Here is a 22,910-nt window from a genome sequence, read left to right as displayed (position 1 = left end):
AGTGAAATATCTTTAGAAATAACTTGCAAGTCTCTAGGTGGTCAAACTAATGAAATGTTGATGTTAACAAAATGTCTAATATCAATTATTTCTAGGACTTTTCCTCAACAAGAAAAAGATGGCAAATACTGTTCAGGACACTTGTCTAATACCTTGACTAAAAACAAGGTTACTAAGAGTTATGTCCTAACAGGTACAATTCTATATACAAAGGGTTTTAAAGGTTTCAACTGTGTTTCAGTTAGAGTACTATAAACAACAAAGTATTTTATCTTGTTAAAATGGAGTAATTTATCTAAATTCAGAAATTTCATAAGAGTTGTTTCAGAATGTGAACAAAAAGGGGTCAACACATAGGAAAGAGAAAATAAAAGGCTCTAAAAATGGAACTATATTTAGTGAAGAACAAAATCTTTCTGGATAAGAAAGTGTTATATGATGAAATACATGAAGGTCTAAGTAAGTGCTAAGAAAGTCTGTAAGTAAAGGGCAAATGTCAACAAGTTTGCATGTAACTAAGTTGGTTACAAGTATGTAAAACAATCAGTTAAAGCTGTTTAAGGTTTTTCTTAAGGTCAAATAGTACTATACTGATATAAACCGAAGTTTGATTTATATGTTAAATTGACAAGGATTTCTTACAGACATTAATTTACTCTTAACATTATATCTGTTAAGTTTCATTCTTTAGGACAATTAGTCTTGAAAATTGAGGTTTAAAAACTAAATTGGGTAATATAAAAGTGTCAAGGTAATTGTGAAATGGTCACTCTTTGTATATTAAATGTGTTCATATTTTCCAGGTATACAAGTTTTAAAGCAGGGAATTTATCAAGCTGCTATTCTCCAAACTAAACTTGTTTGTAATGGTAATTATAAACAGTAAATTTTATTGGGGACTTATTTCTATCATTTAATATTCTATTATAGGACCTGTTATCAATAGGGTGTATGTAAAATTTGTTACTTTTCCCACCAAGATTGTTTTTACCTGAGGCTAATCCTTCCTTTCTCACAGTGTTCTCAGATGGGGGAAAAAGAGGAGCAGCAATAGTTTTTTGTCCACCTTCTATGCAGGGTGATGAAACCCCCAAGACATTATTCCATGACATCCAAGGTTCAGCACAATTCAAGGAGCTCTATGCCATCGTTCTAGCCTTAAGTGAAATACAAGAGCCTTTCAACCTGTTCACTGATAGCCTCTATGCTGCCAATCTGCTCCCTAACCTCCCCTGGTCATACATTAAGCTTGATGATAATCCCATCACCCCTTTAATGCTTCAGGCAAGAAACCTTTTAAAGTTGAGGACTAAACCTATATTCCTGCAGCACCTCTGGGAGCACCAACACCTCCCAGCTATTTTATCTCAGGGCAATACAATTGCTGACTCCTTAGCATCTTCTCTGTAAAGCTATTCTTTCCGAGAGGAGGCTACATCCTTTCATGAGCTTACTCATGTTAATTGGCGGGGCTTACACCACAGGTATCCCCAGGTCCCTATTAAGGAGCTAAAATGAATCACCTGGACCTGTAAATCTTGTTAGCCTTTTCTACAAGTACCTCCTTTACAAGAAGCTGGAGTCAATCCCCGTGGGTTAACACCTAACCATCAGTGGCAAACAGATGTCACCCATTATGCTCCTTTTGGAAAGCTCAAATACGTCTTTGTAACCATTAATACTTTCTCACATGCCTGCTGGGCCACAGCCCATGCCAGAGAAAAGCAAAACATGCTATCAATCATTTACTACAATGTTTTGCAGTCCTCGGCCTACCTGAACAACTCAAAACTGACAATGGCCCTTGCTTCACCAGTAAATCATTCTCCACATTTGTAGAAAGCTCCACATTTGTCTCCAGCATAATATGGGCATACCCTACAATCCCACTGGTCAAGCAATTGTCGAATGACAAAACAGAACCCTAAAGACCCAGCTATTAAAACAAAAAGGGGGAGTATCATCCCCCCATGATCAATTAAGGATGGCACTATGCACTCTAAATATTTTAGATTTTTCCAAAAATGATCATCTCTCCCCATTTCCAAAAGCATTGGGCAACCATGGTAAAATATCACAACATCAAAGTCCAATGGAAAGACCCTCTCACAGGGGCTTGGAGAGGTCCTGACCCTCTCATAACTGTTGGAAGGGGATTCGGATGTGTATTTTCTATTTATGAGGACAAGCCCATCTGGGTCCCTGCAAAGAACATTAAATATCACCCCCCTCCAAATGATGCACTCCCCTCACAAAATGATAATACTGACACAGGGAGCTCTGCCTCTTGAGGGATGGTATTCTCTTGTCTTTGACAGGTATGCAAAAAACTTGGTGGACTCTTTGCCTCATCATCACCGGACTGCTCATCATCTCTCTGTTAGTGTTCATTAGTGCCATCATCATCCAAGCTTTCTTGGAGCACCTGGAGCTGTACCATAAGTATCAAAATGATACTAAATCCTAAATCCCTCAGCTTACCATGGGACCTTTAGTAACCCTTTGCTTCCTAACTGTAAGTACTATACTAGTTCAAGGAAACCCCCACCTCCCATGGAACCAAACCTGGATGGCCATCAATGTGGAAATAAGCAAAATAGCCAATGTCACCTCCTCAAATTTAACCCCTCTAGGAACTTGGTTCCCTGACCTCCTTGTGGACTTGTGTGACCTTGTGGGGAATACATGGGACCCTTCAGATCAGGAACCCTTCCCAGGGTATGGGTGTTTAACTCCTGGGGGTTGCAGCAATACCAGAAGCCTAGGGTTCTACATCTGCCCCGCTCACTCAAGAGACAGAAAGCAAATTGCCAAGGCAGAGGTCTTGAAAGTGCCTACTGTAAAGCATCAGGTTGTGAATCTACTGGGTGGATCATGTGGACCCCCCATCATTGGAGAACTAATCTCAGTGGAAAGGGGTGAAAACATGCAAGAAGTGGGACAAGGTTATTGCCACCAGCAAGGTAAAAAGGTAAACTGTGGGCCATGTTATGACAAAAAACAATCAGAATATTCTGCCTTCCCATTAGCTACTCCAGGGGGACACTGCAACCCATTAGTCATAAAGGTCATCCCTGCAGGAAAAAAGGCTAACTGGGAGGCTGGAAAAACCTGGGGACTAAGGCTTTACCACAGCGGGTATAATCCTGGACTAATCTTCACAATTAAGTTGGTCCAGAAACCCCTGAGCAAAACAGCATTGGGCCCTAACCAGGTACTTAATCCCAGCAAACAATCCATTCAACAAACTGGTACCCCAAAACCAAGCCTAACACATCTCTCAACCACATCTCCTAGTGCCAAGACCTTGCTACTGAAGTCTACCACTCTCCCAATGGGGCCCCTTGAGGACCCCCTATTAGCTCTTCTAGAACAATCCTACTTAGTCCTAAACAGCTCTAATCCCAATATAACTAAATCCTGTTGGCTGTGTTATGATACAGCCCCACCATATTATGAAGGCATAGCAACTCTAGGAAACTATACCTCTTCCCACAACTCTAACAAATGTTGCTGGCAATGAAAAGGTTCCCTGACTTTAGAACAAGTTACTGGACAAGGGCTCTGTATAGGCTATATCCCTGTATCTCATCAATCTTTATGCAAGCAAACTGTAACACTGAGCAACTCAGGTCAATATCTGATCCCCCAGCAGGACACTTGGTGGCCTGTTCTACAGTACTCACACCATGTGCCCATACAGAAGTGATCAGTAACTCCCAGGGCTTTTGTGTGCTTGTTAGGTTAGTTCCCAGGCTATTATATCATTCAGATGAGGACGTCTATCTATGACTAAGAGGGAACCCTCCTAGGACCAAGAGGGAACCTCTTATGGCCCTAACCCTAAGTATGATTCTGGGTATGGGACTCATAGGAGCCAGAACAGGAACAGCTTCCTTAATAATTCAGAACCAACATTACTCTGGTTTAAGAGCAGCTATTTATCTGGATATTGAGAAGCTAGAAAACTCCATTTCCCACCTTCAAGAATCCCTCACTTCCCTAGCTGAAGTAGTAATGCAAAACAGGAGGGGATTAAATTTGATTTTCCTACAGCAAGGAGGATTGTGTGTGGCCCTAGGTGAAGAATGTTGCTTTTATGTTGACCATTCAGGAGTAATTAAAGAATCTATGACTAAAGTTAGAGAAGGACTAGCCAAACGGAAGAAGGAGCGAGAAGCACAGCAAGGCTGGTTTGAATCATGGTTTAACTCCTCCCCTTGGTTGACCACCTTGATTTCTACCTTACTGGGGCCACTTATTATTTTATTCTTACTCCTAACCTTCAGCCCCTACATTCTAAATAGGTTAATAGCTTTTATCAAGGACCATGTAAGCACAGTCCAACTAATGATGTTAAGGCAACAATACATGAGAGTACCGGCCCCACAGGATGGATATGCACAATATCCAAATAAGCATGATTCCTCTTTATGAACAACATGTTAAGAACAAGGTAGCTACTAAAGCAGGATCCAAAATTGCCGGACTGGGCACCTCTCTTACCTTATATAATAAACCTTCACAACAATTAATAGATGATATGCAATAAATAGCTAGTGCAATCTTAGACCTCCAGGCACAATTAGATTCCCTTGCAGCAGTAGTCCTACAACATGGGAGAGGGTTAAATTTACTAACTGCCAGGGAAGGAGGGCTTTACTTGTTTCTTCAGGAGGAATGCTGCTGTTATGCTGATCGGTCCAGAATTGTCCATGACAAGATCAAGCAACTGCAAGAAAATCTGAAAAAAATGGCGTATGGAGCTTCAATCTAGCTTCTTCTGGACGAGCTTACATGGCTGGCTCCCTTACTTATGTCCCTTGCTTGATCTCTTTTTTCTTCCCCTTATAGCACCTACCTTTGGCCCCTACATTTTCAATAAGGTCATACAGTTTGTACAGAAATGTTTGAAGGCAGTACAATTAATAAATATCCAAGTACAATACCAATGGCTAGCCACTGGTTATGAGGAGGCATATAATGATAATGCAAGGTTAACCCCCGGAGATCCCTTGAGCTGATGATGGGTAAGATCCCAGGTGCACTGGGACAACCTAAGACAGGCTCTTGATGAGATTTCCCTCCCCCCTGAGCTGTTGAGGCACTGTGGAGTATTCAGAGATGGGTAAGATCTCTAAAGAGGAGACAACTTAAGACAGAAGCTCCACCTTCCAACTGGCTCTGGGGGGGCTAATAAAACAAAAAGGGGGAATTGTAGGGGATGCACCCTAATGGCAGCTGCACCCTCGTGGCAACCTCCTCCTCATACGTGGCACTGCCTGATCCACCAACAGTTTACCCAGATATCTTTGTACTGCCACTCTCCCCCAGAAACTGAAAAATGTGTTCTTACCCAGCAACTCCCTGATTGGCCTGCTCATCTCCACCCCCTACTGTCAGGGATTGGTTAGCAGCAGTTCTGTGAATGTGATCAGCTCGTGCTTGCCATTTAGTCTTATGGGACTCTCCCCTGTGTGATTAACCCATGCCTGGCTGACCTTTAAGCTAATTGGTTCCCACCTAGCCCCCACCCTACATAAAAGCTGTGTAACTTCCTCAATAAACGAGTTCCTGCTGTGCATTGTGCACTGACAGACCTCCTGGCTCTGGTGGGTTTCCATTGCCACTGACACTCATCATCCTGCTCGGCTCCGTATTCTCCTCAGGCGGGCCCTGAGGAGATACATCAGACCTTGTTGCTCGACAGGGAGCAACAGTGGGGTCTCAGCATAGGGTGCCTATCTGATAGAGATCAGACAGATGGAATTATCACACCAGTTTTAATGGTGAAGAGACCCCCATGTTCCTGTGATCCAAAGGCATGGGTCTCAGAGCAGGGCACCTATCTGCTAGACACCAGAGAATAATGGTGGGAGAACCCCTAAGGTTCCATGTGACAAAAGATGTGGGTTTTAGGGCAGGGTGCCTAGCTGTTCTTCTACACAGAGAAGGAAAGTCAGAGTTTTATCTCTGGAGAATTTAGTCTGCTAATCGATGCAGTATCCAAATGACAAAGGGGTCTCTGATCCAGAGATCTGTGGGGTATCAGGAGGAGGGTGTGGAGAGAAGGTACTGAGGGTTAAGGAAGAACATCAGAAAGAGGATGCCTCCAGCACCAATAAAGGACTCAATATAAGTCCTTGCACTGTCCACGTAGCATAGGTTGCAAAAACCACAACTGCATGAGCCATGAATGGGTGTTCCCTGACCTCAGAGATACTTTGGGGTACTGGACATATCACCAGTCACTTCCCAGATCCCAGCAGTCATTTAACTGAACTTCAGCAGAAGGGGAAAATTTTCAGAGTCTTGGGGAAGGGCACTTGATGCCTGTCATCTGTTTCCTGGTCAAGAAACAAAAATGTAAGCACAAAAGGATGGTAAGCAAACCTCAAAGAATTCATAGAAGCCTTTATTCCTTCATGGCCTTGGGTACTGTCTGGGCTCATTTTCCAGATGGGAATAATGCCTGTTATTTACAGGACTTGGGTTTTATAGGGTATAATGAGGATAATGTAATCAATGGAAGCCTTTCACGTGCAGTTTTGACCATCAGGGGCTAGTTGGGCAGGTTACAACCAGACCCTGAAGAATGAATACTCAAATCTTGCCCATTGTCATTTAGGACTAAGTTGCAAGGAGGAAGGTCAAGTTTTAGGGCCCAGCATTCAGTGTCTACCCTTTTCCCAAGGATTCATTGTTTTCAGAAATGAATATACTGGGACAATTTTAAGGTTTGGCCAATGTTCTCCTCCCTCCTTTCAAGCCACACAGTCTCTCCATTTTCCTTGGGGTGCTGTCTTATAGGAATATAACTTTTCATAACCCATCACATGTGGTTACATGTATATGTGATGTTCATTCATGTGGTCCATTGTCTTCTTGGAACTCACTTATGAAGCATAGCAACTAAGATAAAATCAATAAAAATTTATGATAGCAGTAGCAGAATATTCAAGCAAGAACAGGTCCACTTTGAGCAGGAATCCTGACTGTTTATGAAGAACACCATGGGCTAGTCCTCCTTTGCCTGCCTTCTACCTCCTCTTCCTCTTTCTAAATTCATCCCCTTTTCCCTCCCCGCATTCCATAGTTCTAAGAACATTAATAGTCTATCTTTACTGAAAAACAATTATAAGTGCATGTTACAGTATTGTAAACTATAAGCAAAGAATTGTACAGGAAATGTCTAGAAGTACTTTGTCTTATATAATTGAAATTGCACATCCATTGAGGAGCAGCACCCCACTTCCCCCCAACCCAGTATCATGGCAACCAACATTTTTTTTTCTATTTCCATGATTATTTGGTACCATTTTTATTTTGAGAAACAGTTTCAACAGGTTGGTTACAGTCTCACTAAGATGCTGAGGATTTCCATGAAACTGTGATCCTCTTGCTGTAGCTTCCTGAGGCACTGGGATTATAAGAAAGAACTACCAAGCTCTTTTGCTGATTTTTAATTAGGTATTTGTTATTATACAGTTCTAGGGATTATTTATGTATTTTTGATATTTTACTTTTCCCAGTTAATGTTCGAGAAATTTCTCCCATTCAGTGAGTAGAATCTTTTTTCTGTTTTTTCTTCACTGTCCTGTGCAGAGCTTTTGGTTTAATAAATTTTCATCTATTTATGGCTTTGCCCTCTGTCCTTTTCATGTCATAGCCAAGAAAACATTCCTAAAGCAATGTGGGGAATGTTTTCCTCTGTTTTTCCTTTTTATATTTTCCACAGAAGCTTATTATTTTCTTCTTTTATTTTAGATTGAAACAAAATAACTTCACCTGCTTATGGAGTAGAGCATGATAATTTGATCTGTGTATCTGTGTGGTGATCAAATCAGAGTAAAGATCATATTTGTCATCTTAGGAGGATGGGGAAAGATTAGTAAATGGAGCTCCAATATTTTCTAGCAATTTTATAGATTTCAGTTTCATGTTTAGATTTTTAGTACCTTTTGTGTTGATGCTTTGTATGGTGTAAGATAAGGTTCTGATTTCTTTCTTAACTACATGGATATGCAGTATCCTCAGCACCATTTCACTAATAGGCTATCCTTTATTGTATATTAATGTTTCCTACCGAAAACCGCCACTTCCTAGCCTGGGTTGCTTCAAGTGGCTCATGCCACTTCTTGCTCTTTTGGCCCAACCAGCGGGACTAAAGACACGTACTCTTCCGAAGTTCATGAAGCAGCTTCCACTTTATTCAGATAACACCTTCAATATATAAGCAGTCTCATGCATAAGCAATTGTAACCAGATATGTCCATCCAATCCTGTTAAAAGTCAAGCAATCACTCACTCAAGCATACATGTAAAGTATATCTGTCCACCTGCTAGACGGCTGAACTGATTATAATACAGCCAATTGTAAACGCTTCCTGCCTTTCTGCAGGCATAATCAGAATGCCGTTTGCTCTCTGCCAGTCACCATCTTTAGATGCACGTGGCGTAACCCTGGGCCCCGGGTTTTGCCCGCCACAACTCCCACTTTCTGTTTATAAAAGGGACCGTGCCTGTCTTAGGTTGTCCACGGCAGAGCAACATCCTTACCCGTCATTGGACAGTGAGGCTCTAGCCCTCATTTCCTGTCTTAGGTTGGTATGAGCTCCCCATGAATCTTACCCATCTTTGACTACCGGTCCAGCATATTTAACCAGACTTGGGGGGATGGGCCAGCATCATTTGCGACGAGAGCTTGGGGAATAATGGCTGTTTCTCTGCACGGATGTATATGAATTTTGTATATGCACAGGACAGATACATCACACAAGAGTCATCCCCTGGACAAAAACCCAAACCATTCTTTTCCCCATAGAACAGCGGACTGCAGAAATGTGGCCAATTGTAAAAATAGGAGGATATAGAATTGAGGAGTTGGTAAGGGGTGCAGGATAGGGCCACATCTTCACTATCCCCCATAGTTCACACGAGTCTCCTCCATTAACTTGGTGAGAATTCGCCAGCACCATCAGTGGGAGAAGCCTCCTCATCTTCTTCCTGTTTTTGGGTCTCTGTTGAGGCCTTGACCAATCTCTCCAGCACCCAAATCTGCGATTGTGCATCCTGTGGGAAAACACAAACAGACCCTCAGGTCCAGATTAATACCGAATCTGGGCCTTTCCATTGTCCTGATAGAATGTCCTTCCAGAGCACTTGAGGTAGATGCTTTTTATTAGGCTCTGAATGACGGTCAGCAGCCATTCAGCCCTCAGAATCAAGATTTAAAAATTTTAAAATGAACAAGACAACAGACAATTTGTCTTTTGGGGATCTGTATGATGCCCCTATTCCCCTTTTTTGTTTATAAAGCATGTTTTTAAGCATTAAATGGGCATGCTCAACAATGCTTTGTCCAGTAGGACTATTGGGAATTCCTGTGACATGTTGAATACCAAAGGTGGAACAAAATTGGTTAAAGGCCTGGGACATATATCCAGGACCATTATCTGTTTTAATTTGTTTGGGAACTCCTAGGATGGAGAAAGAGTGTAAACAGTGTGTTATTACATCTTTGTTTTTTTCTCCAGTATGAGCAGAGGCCATAATAAATCCTGAAAAGGTATCAATAGACACATGAATGAATTGTAGTTTTCCAAATTCTGAATAATGAGTTACATCCATTTGCCAAATATGATTGGGCTGAAGCCCTTTTGGATTTACTCCTAACGAGGGGTTAGAAATAAGTGTAACACATTTAGCACAAGACTTGACTATGTCCCGAGCTGTTGCCTTAGTAATTTTGTAGTGTGTGCATAGAATGGAAGCATTTATGTGAAATTTGGAATGAAAAGTTTTTGCATTTTCAAGCGTATTAAAGATGAGTGGGTCTCTGGTGGCCATGTCTGTTAAATCATTGTGTAAACTTAAAGGACCTGGAAGGCCAGTATGAGCCCGTACATGCCCAATAAAAAAAGGATTTTTTTCTGTCCCAAATAAGTTTTTGTAAACTTTGCAAATATTTAGTAATAGTGGAGGTGAGGGAAATCAGACCAGTTAATTCTAAATTTTGAACAGCATTAACAACGTATTTGCTATCAGAGAATAGGTTAAAAGGCTCATGGTGGGTTTTGAATACTTCTATAGCTACTAATAGTTCCATCTGTTGTGCAGATAGAGTATTAAACAACAATGTTTCTGTTACATTATCTATAGTAATAGCACCCGTACCATTTTTTGATCCATCAGTAAATATAAGGGTAGCTCCTGTAATAGGTTCTTTTCGGGTAACTTTAGGAAAAATCATAGGATGTTGACTCCAAAATTGGAGAAGAGGATCAGATGGCAAATGATTGTCAAACAAAGCAGAAGTACTAGTAAAGACTACAGCCCATGAATTTGAATTATTAATAAGATATTGTATCTGATCAGTAGTATATGGAGTAGTGATAGTTGAGGGATGTGATCCAAAGGTGGAAAGGGATACTTTTAATGCCTTAAGGATTAATTCTGCCACAGATTCAGTAAACAAGGCTAAGACCTTGTTAGGGGCATAATTCATGTGAACCAATAGAATTGCCAAAACACTCCTGTGGGTAACTTATTTGTGGCCAAGACAATGAATGATAAAGGCTTAGTTAGGTCAATACGATCAAGATGAGTCTTTTCCATAGCTATTTCAACAAGCTTGAGAACTGTTTGAGCCTTAGGGGTAAGCACTTGCTTAGAAAGAGGGTCAGAATCACCTTTAAGAATATCAGGGGCTGGGGAGATGGCTCAGTTGGGAGAGTGCTTGCCTTGCAAGCACAAGTCCCTGGGTTTGATCCCCAGCACCAAAAAAAAAAAAAAAAAAAAAAGAATATCAAACAGGGGGCCCAAACTTGAGGTGGGTAAGTCCCATCTTTCCAGTGACTTTAGTAAGGAATTATAACATTGCTCTAAGACAGGTTTTTCCTCATGAGCTAGCAAAATATCATCCATATAAGGATAGATTAAAAGTTGAGGGTTAATTTGTTGATACACACCAGGGTGGAAATTAATCTGATTACCTTGCCATTCATATGGTCCTTGGCCTGTCAGCATGTTTAGATTCCATTGAGGATTGCCCACAACTGCATTACGTCAGGCAGTATCAGAACATAACTCCTGGTTAGCCACCTTCCATTTTAATGTGGCTGCACTTTGTTAGGATTGGAAGCCATACCCAATCCCCTTAAAGTCTGATCTGCCTGCTGAAGTGGCCAGGCTTTGGGTCATTCTGTAATTTTGATAATACTTTTGTCAGCCCCAGTATCTAATAAGCCCTCAAAACTTTTGCCTTCTATCACTAACTTTGTTATAGGCCTATCTTTTAAACCCCATGTTAACATGACCATATTTTGGCCAGTAGAACCTAATCCTTTATTTCCCCTAATAATATTTTTTGATGGATATTGATCATGGCAGCTGGGTAAGACCAACAATTGTGCTATGCAATCACCCTGAGCTATTATTGCTATACCTCTTGGTGAAGAAGCAAGGATTTTTATTTCTCCTGTAAAATCAGGGTGTATAACTCCAGGGACAATATTTAATCCTTTTAAAGCAGAAGAACACTTCCCCAGAACTAGTCCCATTGTTCCTTTATGTAATGGGCTGACAACCGAAGTTGGTATTGGCTGTACTCCCATCTCTGGAGTTAATACTGCTCTGGCGGAGGCACAGAGGTCTTAACATCTACTTTCTCTTTCAGAAGCTTGACTTGATTGTTCTTTTTCTACAGTTTCTAATATCTTTTCCCCTTCTCTTAACTGTTTTTGAGATTTTGGTTTTTTGGAAGTCAGACAGAAACGAAATAATGTACACATCGCTACAACAACAACAAACAGAAACCAAACAAGGAAAGGTAACACAAATAACAACTTACACATATTTGTTATGGGACGTCCTTCACTGTCTCTTGGGACAGCCTTGCAATATATTCTCTCTCTAGGAGAATCTTCCATTATGCTCCATCTCTAGGGGACCCTTCCATTAAAACCTTAAGGCAAACGTTTCCTCAAATAGGGAAACCTTCTCGTTAATTACGCTAGCGAAACTGTCTTTTATTTACCTGAGCCCTCACCAATTCCCAGTCTGATCTTCATCTGATCCCAGTCCGGGCCACCACTTACCGAAAACTGCCGCTTCCTAGCCCGGGTTGCTTCAAGCAGCTAGTGCTGCTTCTTGCTCTTTCGGCCCGACCAGCGGAACAAAAGATACGTACTCTTCCGAAGTTCATGAAGCAGCTTCTGCTTTATTCAGATAACACCTTCAATATATAAGCAGTCTCATGCATAAGCAATTGTAACCAGATATGTCCATCCAATCCTGTTAAAGGTCAAGTGATCACTCACTCAAGCATACATGTAAAGTATATCTGTCCACACGCTAGGCAGCTGAACTGATTATCATACAGCCAATTGTAAATGCTTCCTGCCTTTCTCCAGGCATAATCAGGACGCTGTTTGCTCTCTGCCAGTCGCCATCTTTAGATGCACGTGGCATTACCCTGGGCCCCAGGTTTCGCCCGCCACAGTTTCCCTTGACAAAGAAGAGTTGACTGCATGTCTGGACTTGTTCTCTTTCATGTGCATTGGGCTGCATGCTGCCTTCTATTTCAGAGTCACAGTGTTTTAATTCCTATATCTTTGAATATATTTTGAAATCAGGAAGTGAGGTGCTTTCAGATTTGTGCTGTTTCAAGTTTGCTTTGTCTGTTATGGACTGTCTCAGTCCATTTGTGCTACTATATTCTTAGATCACAGTTCATGTAATTTATACATCATGGCCCTCTGTTCTGGGGATACTTTTGAAGACAGATCGGTGCTGTGAAGTTGCTGGCACTGCATCTAATGCCTACAAAAATGAGGCACAATGTACCCACTGAAGGCGACCATGAGGCTTATACAAAAGGCACTCTGGATTCAAACTCCACTCTCCTTCAACCACATTAAATAAAAAAACATGCAAATCACACTTTTAGGAAAGAACTATTATCTTTAATGGGTAATGTATTCTCAAAACACAATAGTGACAAACATAGAAAATTCTTAAAGTAAATGGCAAAAGACTTCATGTGAATTTGATCAAAAAATATATTCAAAGGGAAGTTAATGTTTTTAGCCATAAGGCTTTGTACATAAGATGGTGTGAAAATGGTCAAGCCAAGAGATTGGTACATCCAAGGCCCAGGACAACATCTAGCAAAGAGAAAATAAAGTCTTGACACAGAGCAACTTGGATGAATCCCTAGAAATTCACACTAAATATCCAAAAGCTTACACACTTATTGCTGGAATCTACTCAAGCAATATAGGTGAGAGGACCAGGTCATACCAGGGAAGAACAGCTTCAAGGCTTTAAGGGGTTAAGGAAATGGCAGGGTCAGTTAGAGGCAGAGGTGACAAGAGTGAGACAGGATGGGCCCTCAGCACTGAAGGACTTCTGCATCCTATGCTGCTGTCAGCACCTCATGAGGCCACAACACAGATTTTGAAGACAGTATCAGCTGGGAATGTTGGGTACAGGGGACATGGGTCTTAATTCATCACTTCTGACTCAGAGTGCATCTCAATTACCTCAATATAAAACATATAATTTATTTGGTGGATACCGTGTTCTGGAGAAAGTGAGATAACCCCTCTCACCAGGTGATAATTATTAAATTATCAAGAGGTAAATTGTCCAAGCACAGATCTGCCACAGAAGCTAACTTAAATTTGACTGTTGGAGATGAGCAGTGCTCAGCACAATGTGATTGGTGAGGAGTACAGAGCAAGGGCATGCAGGACTCATGAGGGCCAGGTAGTTTTCAGCAATGGGCCACACACAGACTTAACGAAGTTCATGGGGCATGCATATTTATGGCATGTATGTCTGGTGAGTGTCAGATATGGGAAAGTGGGTGACAGAAGCACATAGATGATTCCCACATTTCTTCTTGGAGAACTGGATTGTTGGAGCACCACTTTCCTAGCAAGCATGGAATGAAAGTGAGATTGATAGAGAATGGCCTACTTTTTGTGAGCTGGGTGTCAGTGGTGATGTGGTGAAGTCAGTTATAATCAGAGAAAAAGCTAGGTTTCAGCCAATGTGGCCTGAGTATACAGAATGAACAGGACTCATGTGGATGCTGGAAGCAGAGAAGAAAGAAGTACAGGAAGAGATGAGGCTGGGGGACTGTGGAGATAAACTGGATAAGCAGGGACAAGGATAGGCAAAAGATTCCTGGCTTGAGGGTCAAACAGGTTTGTGGACTGGATTTGTGCACAGGGAGCAACACCAGCTGGGCAGCAATCCACCACTCTTTCACTCTGAGGGAAATGGGAAGAAGCCACAGAATGTCTTTCAATTCAGAACTACACTGTGATGAATAAATTTGTCTGTTGTATTGAGATAGAACAGAATGGAAGCCTTAGCAGTTGAAGAGCTGACAGGCTGTGCTTTTGCAGGCTGACACACAGAATATCTGCTTATGGACATTTGAACATAGAGGCTTGCAGTGGGTGCAGGTCTCTGTACCAAGATAATTACAGTAGAAGAGGAAGGAACCAAATAGAAGGGAAAGAACAATCCCTCTTTAGTCTTAGTGCAGTAAAAGTCCCTGAGGTGTTTGAACTGAGTTGCCTAGACTGTTGACTACCTTATACCCATATAAGGAATATAAAATACACACTTCAACAAAACTGCACCATATCCCTTACCTTGATATGTCCCAAATTGCTTATATATAACACTAAAAGACCTGATCTGCATGGTGCTCAGGCTTTGGGAATTACCTTTCTCATCCTTGGCAACACTAATAAACTTACTTCCAGATCCTGGTGTTCTTATCACCATTTATTACTACATTTTTTTACTTCAGTCTTCATTGTGACTGAGGAAGGCAAGGTGACATGCAAAGCACAGCAGGGTTCACTGGTACTCCTTTTCTTTATGTCCACCACATAATCCTGTACCTGGGACAGAGCTAATAAGTACATTTATTTGACTTAAGGGGTTACTTTTCCCTTAATGCAGTCATTAATTACAACTCACCAGCAACATCTTCAGGATAGCTACCAGTGCATGCACTACCTCTATTCCTTTCCCTGTATCTATAAAACATTTGAACCTAAGGGCACTGCCAGAATTGTGTCTCTAGACTGATAGAAGCAATCCTGAAGACAAAAAAGGAAGGGAGAGGGGCAGAGGGTCCAGAGGCAATCTGCAGTCCCTGCTTGCTCTGCAGCTTGTACTTCTGTAGTGACTGTGGTCCTCATCCCTGAAAATCCACTCTCATGATTAGCAAAAATTAAAAATTTTGAATCTGGTTGAGCTTCCAAGGAGAATGTATGAGGACAATCTGTGCAGAAGGCACTTGCTGTACCCATCTGCACTGGATTGTCCTATGACTCTAGACACCTTCAATTACCTGCACCCACAGAGCATCACAATCTACCCTGGGGGGTGATTTCCTCCATCAATCAGAGTGCACTACCCAACTCATTTCTAGGCTATCAGATTGAACCAAAATGAGCTTAAATTTTGGGGTAAATGGGCTTAGGAAGTGGCAGTCACCCCCCCCATTCACATGGTCTTATAGCCTGAGGGCATGGCTCCCACCTCACCCAAGGCCAGTGGTCCCTTTTGCAAAGTAAGAAACCTTCAGTTCAGTGGAAATGCCCTGGAAACACAAAGCAGATGGTAGAGAAGTGTTGAAGGCCCCCAGGCTGTGCCTGGTTGTTGGAATAACGGAATGGGTCTAAGACCCTCAATGGCAGGTGGAATTTTATATAGATAAGGTAGTGAGGAAACTCAAAGAGTGTTTGCTTTCTTTTTCATTCCCAATATATGTTGCTCTAGCATGTCAAGATCTCATTCTAGCCACAGGAGCTTCACCCACTCCAGTTTGTAAAACCAAATCTTCTTCCTACTCTGCCACTCCCAGGCAATCTATGTGGGTTCAAATCCTGCTCTTTCCACAATTTCTTTCATTATCCAGTGCTTTTCTGGATAGAATACAATTCCAGAGTATATTCTTGGGACCAGTGATCTCCTACATTGTGCAGATGGCCATCCTCACCAGAAAGCTGGCTTTAAACTTCTGATTTGGATGGATTACATGATCCCCATAGATATCAAAACCCAAGAATGCAAGAGTTCTTTATAGGAAATGCATGGTATTTGCATATAAAGTATGCATGCTGTTCTGTGTACTTTAAACTATCTCTAGATTGCCTGTAATATCCAGTACAACATAAATGCTCTGGAAAAAATATTAGGCAGTATGGAAAAAAAGGTATGAATTTATTTAGGACACATAGGATCATTAGTGAATATTTAACATCTAATTTGTTTGAAAATGAGGTTGTGAAACCTGCAGATTCAGAGTCACATTTGCATCCTAAACACCTGAGAGGAATAAATGTCTAAATATTGGAAGTTGGCCAAATCAAGAGTGGCCACCCCAGCCTAAGTGAGTGGGGCTTACTTCCTTCACACTCCAGTGTTATGGGTGATGCAATTAAATTAACACTTAAGTAATCTGTAACAGTATTCTACTATTTCCTTGAAAATTGCTTACAATAATGTGGCTCTTTCTGTCATTTTTCCTATGAGGTACATAATCCATGCAAAATATTGAGGTAAAAAAGATTAATGATATTTAAGATAAATTAGTTTAAAATGTGTATTCATTCTAAATTGAATTCATTGGTCACAAAAAAATCTCAAAAATAAACTAATAGTTCATTTGATTTAAAGGAGTCAAAATATGTAACACCAGACAATAAATCAGGATATCTGATATATACAAATCATGTGAAACTAAGCAAATTTTTCAAGTCCCTGTTTACATGTTAAAAAAAAAAAAAAACAAGTATCATGTAAACACATCCTGAACTTCCATGAAAATCTGTAAGGATTGATCGAGCATTTGTCCATCTCTAGATGCCACATTCAGTTATAGCCAGTTTAAGGGAGCATAGTCACTGAAAATAATTTAGGAGGTTTGAATTAACAGAGTGAATAGCACCACTGTATACAAAACTGTCAGGTATGACAGAGTGGTCCTTCAAACCAGGTAACAACTTCATGTTCCCTTCACTATGTAAATAATTTGGGGACCATTGCCTACCACTCTGAGCCCTATGAACCTCTCTTTCTGTGATAGTTGGATCACACATTTTTTCATCATTCTCTCCCTCAAATAGTTTACACTTTAAAAGGGAGAATTGAAAATGATTTGATCCTTGCAAATCTAGGATTGTAGCCATTCTGGAATTGGTTTGCTTATTCTCTGTGGTGTCCAAGAGAAGTTTCAGGCCTGAGTGGTATTCTTTCAGCTGGGATATTTAACCATATAATGTCCTCCTTCATGCTCTAACACTTATTCCCTCCATGGAAATCACTGACATTGTAAAGTAAGTACAAAGTTCTGTAAGTGAAAATAAGTGAACCCTGGGTTATAAAACAGAGGATATGATCACAAAGCCTGCTTGCTTAAGAAAAATGAAGAGATCCCACAAAGATATCAGCCATATAATAAAACTTGGTGTATAGGCTGATATGATGTGTGGTAAACTGAAAATCTCATAGGCTAGTAAAAAATCCTTTCAGGGCAACATTTACATGAGAGCTAACTATACAACTTTCATGCATGTTATGATCTGCAGACCCAGCCTTGACCTTTGACCATCTTCAGTTTAACCAAGCCATTCCTTGAGCTGATGGAACCAGCTTTTGCATACATAGAAGCAGGGACCCAGCTCTTGGAATTACACAACATACTGAAATATCAGCTGTCAAAAGCATGACCCATGTTGCATCTTCCATATTTCAAGATAATTGAATCCTAAAGTGAATATTGACCTCCATAATACAACATAATTCTATGTCTGACACCTTCAAGTCAGGTTTAATGTGTCTGACATCTACCCATATTTAACTTTATCAAGTAGTGAGATATCTGTCCTACTCAACTGAATTCCATTGGTCTTGTAGGTCTTTCCTTTCACATTGTTACCAATCCTTCATTACAAAGACTAAAAGCACACTACCTGAAAAAAAGTGGCAGAACAACAACAGAATTCAGAAGCTCAAGGTGGAAGTTGTCAGACTGGATATAGCAGAATATAAGAAGAATAAACCTCTAAAAGCTGTTTTCAAGGCTTATTTCTTGTGATATTGCAGAAGATGTAAATATGTTTCATAAAAGTATGTGTAAGGGAGGTTTAGGTACCAATAGAGAATCATTTTATACATTTACTGAACTGTCATAAAAACTACCCATAGACCAAGATGTTATACAACTTGTCTCTACCCATCTGATGACCACACATAATTTTAATTTATTTTCAATTCCTGTACTTACAAAATAAAGAAAACATGTTATGAATGGAGATGTTTGAATGTGAGTAGGACATTTCATGATATTTCCTAAAAGATTTACTTGTTAGTTATGATTATTCTATTAAGGTCATATCACAGTTTTCTTACAAAAGATGTTTACTAAAGCATGGAAATTTCACAATGACAATTTTACTTTAAATGTATAAAGAAGATGTGTATTACAACTTACTCATAATCCATTAAAATATTCTTGCTTCCATCTATTAAATTAATTTATGATCCATCAATATAACATATGCAAACATTGGGAAAATGATTTTTTGTATGCTTTGGAATAAAGAATCAGAGACATAGAGTGTGTGCAGTTCAAAATTATTTTGCAGGTAGACACAGTGGTATATGTCTGTAATCCCAGTGACTTGGATGCTGAGACAAGATAATCTCAAATTTTAGGTCAACTTTGACAACTTTTTGAGACTGTATCATAAAAATAAAATGTCTGGGACTATTGCTCAGTGGTAGAGAACTCTGATTTCATTGCTCACTTTCATAACATGGTGTAAATTTAAAAGCTCTACTGTCTGGTAGCCCTTTATGAAGAAACTCATATTCAGATGGAATATTCTTTTCTTCTATCCACCAGTCCATCTGTGCATCCATCCTTTTAAGAATTCATATTTTGAGAGTTGTATTTGAATTGAACAATTTTCTTCCTGGTTTCTCATATCTAAACAATGAACTCAGTGCAGTGAATTCACTGAAATCTTTCTTTCTATCACTGATCTGCTAAAATTTAGAATTAGACATTCTTTTGTGATTAGAGTTGATATGGGCTTGAGTAGTGAGAAAACAGTTGCACTGACACTTAGCCCATTCTCTATACCTGGCTTTCTTTCTACCTGAGGTATGTTCTGCCCATTTTAATATCCTGTATCCTGCAGTTGCCACTCGGTGACAGTATTTTTCCAATCAAGGAATCTCAGGATTGATCTGACATAAGTACCTCCATCCAAGAACACAGAAAAAATTGTTATTCATTTACAAGTCTCCAAGTCAAATTCCTGGAAATAAAAACTGCCCTTGTGAGAAAAAGGGAACTGGATTGATACACTGTTATAGTCAAGCCTCATATATTTTCCATAAATTGTTACTGCACTGATTACCACTGTGATAAAAGCATATATCACTCTACTGAAAGGAAGTATTCTTTTCCACAAATTGTTGTTACTGTACTGATTACCACTGTGATGAAAGCAGATATAGCTCTACCAAAAGAAAGCAGTATTCATACATACTGAGATTGGAGATGTTGATATCATCAGGAGGGTACACCTGAAAAAAGGCAGTGAGGATATCATACCATTTTATTTTTGGATCACCTTAAACAACTCATTTTCTGTCTGTCTTACATTTTCTGTGCATGGATTGATCACAGTTTTGAGCACCTATTCAGTGACAGGGGTCCCAAATGTTACCTTGTGTGGAACACATGATATACTATAGTCCATGTGGTAAAGGTAAAGGCAATGATGAGAAGAAGTCATATTTACAATCTTACAAGATTAAATCTCAAGGTTATTCTTCTATTCAATAAAATATGTATTTGAGCATTGTGATATCTGATTATTTTAGTATTAATTTAAAGGTCTACAAAAATATGCAGATAAGATTATTTTTACTTTTCTCCATGAACTTCTGAAGTCCATACTGTGAGTTAACACCATTATTCATCCAGTTAATTTGTTTCACACATATCCCAACATTTATATCCATATATATGAATATTTAGATTACATCATGCATTAGGAAAGTCAAATTTTATGTAGATGAGTGTTTTTGTTTATTTTTTGTAGTTGTAGTTGGACAGCAGGCCTTCACTTTATTCATTTATTTATATGCAGTGCTGAGAACTGAACCTAGTGCCTTACACATGATATGTAGGAATCTACCACTGAGCTAAGGCCCCAGCTCCCATAGATAAGAGTTTTGAACACAGAACTAAAATATGACACACAGAACTTAACTGAATATAAACATCTTAATGAGCTTCATTGAGATAAAATTCAAGTATTCTAAAATTCATCAACTATAGTTGTACAGTTCAACTCATATATTCTCAGATTTGTGAAACCATCACATATCAATTTATGAAAAAGGCTATTATTTAAAGAAAATTGTACTTTGCTTATCCCTAACAGTATGCACTCAAATGGGAATCAGTTTCTTTCACTTTTTATAGATTTTCGTGTTCTGCCATTATATATAAAACAATGATGAGGTCTAATTGTTCTCATAAGCACCATCACAATGTGTGAAAGATTCCAAATTGCAAGGGAGTTGGGGTCCTACCCCTTAAATATATGGACACAGAATATAGGACTAGTAATGGGAACCTAGGGTTATGGGAAAATATTTTGACAAACCAGTAAAGTATCTTTCCAATGGGCAACTGACAGGAGATGGAGCCATGGGTCCTTGAAGTAATGTTCCCATTTAACTGAGTTGACTAATAAATGGATGAAGCAGGCCTGAATTAAATACAAATAAATTTTAAAGTTTTACTGTATGATGAATTTTTCTAATTGATTTTAAACCCTTATGACCATTTTCAGAGAATAACTATTGTGTCATATCTGTGTATTTATTTATGTTTACTGTTCTGAGAATTGAACCAATGGCCTCAAGCACTCTAGGCAAGTGCTCAACCACTGAGCTATGCTTTTAGTCCCTAGAAAGAATTTCAATGGTTGTCTATGTTCGGTTTTCAAACTTTTTGATCAATACATTGGTGTGTGGTTTCTTAAAGTTACTCCACATGTAAAGCCAGAAGTCTTAGTAGAAATTGGAAGGTGACTCAGTGACTTTTAAATTGTTTGTAATTCTCACATAGTAATAATCCATTAGAAAACATAAAATTCCAGTTGTCAGTATCCTGAAATAGAATCACACTTCTTATGCACATTACTCTATGAAGATTCTACCACTAATTTTGTCACTATATTTACAATTTTTATTTTAAATACTAGGGTAGTCACTACATATTCATAATTGGGCAAAATTGGTGCAAGTGTTGAAAGATGAACCTCAACACAAATTAGAAGAACTGTTTAAAATTATACAATATAATAAGAGATAGGAATAAAAATTGTCATTATCTATAAAATTAATTTGCTGGATAATGCTGAGAGAAAACAAACATGAAATAAAATTGTAAATACAGTTGAAGTGGATTCATGCTTTCTGGGTATATTCTTTACTTTGTTCAATGTAAGCCTAAATTCTATTGCCGGGGACCAGCCCAAGCAGCAGAGTCCAGGGGTCCTTGATGGCCTGAAATACAAAAGCCCCAAGTGATTAGACGGCGCAGCGTCGGCGATGGACAGCAACCACACAGACTCAGGTCAGTGTTAGGTTGCTGACAAGTTTATTGAATTTACCAGCAATTTTTATACCCTTTACAAACCTACTAAGAAAAAAGGAGGAAGTTTCAAGGGCATAGATAACAGAAGAAGGATTTGGGCATTTAGTCATCTGGTAATATCTTATCTTTATTAACTAACATATTTCCTAAGTAACATTAAACAAATATAATGAATTTATTTTGACCCGACACCTTCAGAACATAGCTTAGACGTGGAAATATTATTCAAAGTCTAACTTTTCCTTGACCTATATTTGACACTGCCACTTAAGTTATAGACCAGCTGATACTCAGTCTTTGTAGTCTGATGTTGGTTTTTGTGGTTCTCTAGGCCAGTGTCTTCTTAGATATAAGGGGAGATCAAAGTGTATGTTTTTAGTAGGTTTTCTTTCTGGGAAAACTGGGGCCTGCCTTTGATCTGAAAAGTTTATCCTTATTTAGTTCCTACTGTGGGAGGCAGCTGATGTTCTACAGGACTAGACGTAACTAACGAGCTAAAGGAGTTTTTATTTTTGCCTTAGAAGCCTGGGAAAAATCTGTAATAGAAATTATCCTAAGGGAGTCAAAACACTGTTCCCAAGAAAAAGACACAGGACACGGTTGCTCAAGAATGTTTTTCACCCTAAGACACATAGAGTTTTGTTTTGTACAAGTCTCATAGATATCATTTGTCTGGAACCTGAATGAATCATTTAATAAAGTTGTGTTCCCTTTATCCCCCAATGCATTTATTCCATGAGAGAGACTCTGCAATGAATAATATATCAGTAAAAACAGCAGGCACAGAAAACCCCGGAATATGCAGATGGCTTCCCGGCAGGACCCAGTTTTCAGATGAGACCTTGCAAGCATCTTCCAGAGGAACCTTGTCATGCTCTGGTAAGGGTCTTATTTGCCAAGTGCCCCCGTAATTCCCCCTTTTTTAGTTTGAAGATCAAAGAGGCCTTGCTGGATCCGAAGACCTTTAAGGATTTTAACAATTATTCGGAGGATAACTGGAAGACAAAAAATCAGTATAAGAAAACAGAATCCAATTAGACCAAATTGTAAGATAGTATTAAAGAAAGTACTGTTTGTAATTGTTTTCTTTATATTACCAAATATGTCGAGGGCTAAATTAACATCCAGAGCAACCGATAAGTGAGCCTGACTAATATCTTTAATCTTTTGCTGTAGAGCTAAAATATCTGGG

At 39.5% G+C, this 22,910-nt stretch overlaps 1 long non-coding RNA gene across 1 annotated transcript in view; it reads right to left on the bottom strand.

Moving 5' to 3' along the window:
- Positions 1-718: 718 nt before the first annotated feature.
- The window catches only part of LOC306652527, an 845,485-nt gene continuing 823,293 nt past the window's right edge, over positions 719-22,910 (bottom strand). The window contains exon 2 of the long non-coding RNA XR_013761435.1: positions 719-856. This is a non-coding gene — a long non-coding RNA (uncharacterized lncRNA). The remainder of the gene's footprint in view (positions 857-22,910) is intronic.

This window comes from Sciurus vulgaris (assembly GCF_902686455.1).
Source record: "Sciurus vulgaris genome assembly, contig: HiC_scaffold_261_arrow_ctg1, whole genome shotgun sequence".
Taxonomy (NCBI): domain Eukaryota; kingdom Metazoa; phylum Chordata; class Mammalia; order Rodentia; family Sciuridae; genus Sciurus; species Sciurus vulgaris.
The sequence above is the reverse complement of the archived record's forward strand: the minus strand, read 5'-3'. Positions and strand labels throughout refer to the sequence as shown.